We start from the raw sequence: 2,635 nt of genomic DNA, 5'->3' as shown, positions 1-2,635 counted from the left end.
TAAAATATAAAATAAGGTTAGAGATACTCCCATGCAGTCAAAAATCCATGTCTAACTTCTGACTTCACTAAAATTTAACTGTTATCCTGTGTTGATCAAAAACCAATAACATAATTAATTAGTACAAATTTTATATGCTATGTGTATATTTGTTGAAATATAATCTCTATATTTAAATTTCTCAGCTTCTTAGTAACTTTTTAAACTATATATTATTGTACATGTTTTCATGCATGTGAAAGTGTGCAGATGCATACAAGTACACATACACGTGTGAAGGTGGAGGCCAAAGGAAAACCTCAAATTTCATTTCTCAGGAGTCCTTCACCTTGTTTTTGAGACAAGATCTCTCAATAGCCCAAGACTTGCCAATTAGGTTCAGCTGACTGGCCAGCAAGCCCCAAGGATCTGCCTGTTTTTCCTTCCTCAGAGCTAAGATTACAAGCACACATGACCACACCTAGCTCTTACCTGGTCCTAGGGATTGAAATCATGTCCTCATGCTTGTGAAGGAAATGCTTTACCAACTGAGCTATCTCCTCAGTCCTTCAACTACATATTATTATCTACTATTTTCTGTCATCTAAAAAAAAAAATATCCTTTCCCACTTTTTATTATTGCTCTTTCAGTGAAAAAAAGTTTGTTCTTTATAAATTGTACTACAACTGTGAGTGGCCATCTTTTCTTAATGAAAATTATATGGGAACCTCTGCTTCCCTGAGCTGCATGGTCTGCCAAACGCTTTTTTTGGATGCAGGGACTGGCCTCTCGTCCAGGGGCCACCACTGCTTCCTGATCCCTTGCATCCCGAAGAAGCCAGCTCATCCTCAAGGTCCCCACAAGCCCTCTGAACCTGGTCCCACCCTCAGCCTCCTTCTGCTTCCCAGGGACTGCACAACGCACAGGCCTCTCTCCTGGGTATAAGGATCGCACCCTCCACGCCTTGACTCCCCTAGCCTCATTCACCCTCCCATCTCCCCCACCCTTCGCTCCTCGTAGCCTGAGTGCTTGGTGCTCAAGACACTGGGGGAACCACCACTGCTTCCTGATCCTTTGCATCCAGACCAACCCAGTTTCTCTCCCGGTCCCCAGGAGCCCTCTGGGCCTGGTCCGGCCATCACGTCCCTCTGCTTCCCTGGGCTGCACAACCCACCACCCTCCTCCTACACACCGGGGCTTACCTTTCGGCTTCGTGATCCTTTGCATCCAGACCAACCCTGTTCCACAGTGCAGTTGCCAGAAGCCCTTGGGGCTGCTTCTGCCACCATCTCTCTTTGCATCTCTGGATGGCATGGCCACCAGAGCTGCCCTAGACCAGCAGCCTTCCTGGGCCCTGCTCTAAGGCTACTCCAACTCTCAAATTCCTGAGGCCAAAATCTTTCCTGGAGGGATCCAGGCCTTCAGAGAAAGCCTGAGAGCATATAATCCTCATCTGAGTTGGGCCTCTGTGGGAACTCTTGAAGACAAAAGCAATCTGGCCACTCAAATATAAAAAGGAAAGAGATAACCGGAAGCTTACACGAACCGGCTTTTCATGCCCAGAAAGTAAACCGCAAAGGCACATAAACTTTACAAAAAGAAGCAGACCTAAACATGAAGGCATTAGTCTCACAGAAGAATCAGAAAGAAATTCACATGTCAAAATCACAAAGAAAAAATAACATGAAAAAAAACAAAGTAACATATCCAAAGTTTACAAAAAGCAGACCTAAACTTGAAGGCATTAGTCTCACAGAAGAATTACAAAAGAAATTCACATGTCAAAATCACAAAGAAAAAATACTAACATGAAAAAAACCAAAGTAACATATCCATACCAAATACGAATAGTCCTCTAGAGGAGTACAGTGAGAACCCAAGAGATAAGGCAGGATGTGGAACTGAAAAGAACAATTACAAACATGATAAAAGAATTCAGTGAATTTAAAGAACACACAAACAAAGAAATTAAAGAATGGAAGGACGATAGGGATAAACTTCTAAATGAAGTAAAAAGGAGCTACACATATTGAAGACTACTCAGGCTGAAATGAAGAAGGAAGTGAAACACTCAGTAAGCCAATTAGAAACGACAGGAGAAAGCCTCACCAATGGGATGAATGAAATGGAAAACAATATCAAGACTGGAAGATAAAATGGAGGAACAAAACCACTAAAGCAAATATTATGAAGAAGTTAAGAAAGCAAAAGAAGGAATATGCAGTGATTATGTGACACCATAAAAAGATGAAACTTATGAATCAGACTTACAGGAAGGAGAAGAATCCCAAGATAATGGCAGGAAAGAGATCTTCAACAGAATTGTAGAAGAAAATATCCCAAAATGAAAGACATGTCCATACAAATACAAGAAGCATATAGAACACCAAACAGATGGGACCAGAAAAGAAACACTCTAGGACATATCATAGTAAAAACACTGAACATACAAAACAAAGAGAATACTGAAAGCTGCAAAAGAGAAACAAGTCACATATAAAGGAAAACCCATTAGGAGTACAGCTAACTTTTCAGTGCAACCTATGAAAGCCAGAACAGCCTGGATTAAAGTAGTCCCAGTTTTAAATGACCACAGATGCCAATCCAGATTACTATACCCAGCCAAAATGTCTATTATACTCGAAGGGGAAAGAA

At 41.5% G+C, this 2,635-nt stretch overlaps 1 protein-coding gene across 4 annotated transcripts in view; it reads right to left on the bottom strand.

The window, feature by feature from the left end:
* Positions 1–2,635, bottom strand: part of Rasal2 (RAS protein activator like 2) — a 384,331-nt gene that overhangs the window by 268,308 nt on the left and 113,388 nt on the right. The window lies entirely within an intron of this gene.

The sequence above is a fragment of the Nannospalax galili genome, unplaced genomic scaffold, assembly GCF_000622305.1.
Source record: "Nannospalax galili isolate Female #2095 unplaced genomic scaffold, S.galili_v1.0 scaffold429, whole genome shotgun sequence".
In the NCBI taxonomy this organism is placed as follows: domain Eukaryota; kingdom Metazoa; phylum Chordata; class Mammalia; order Rodentia; family Spalacidae; genus Nannospalax; species Nannospalax galili.
Note: the sequence above shows the minus strand (reverse complement) of the source record. Positions and strands in the feature narration are given on the sequence as shown.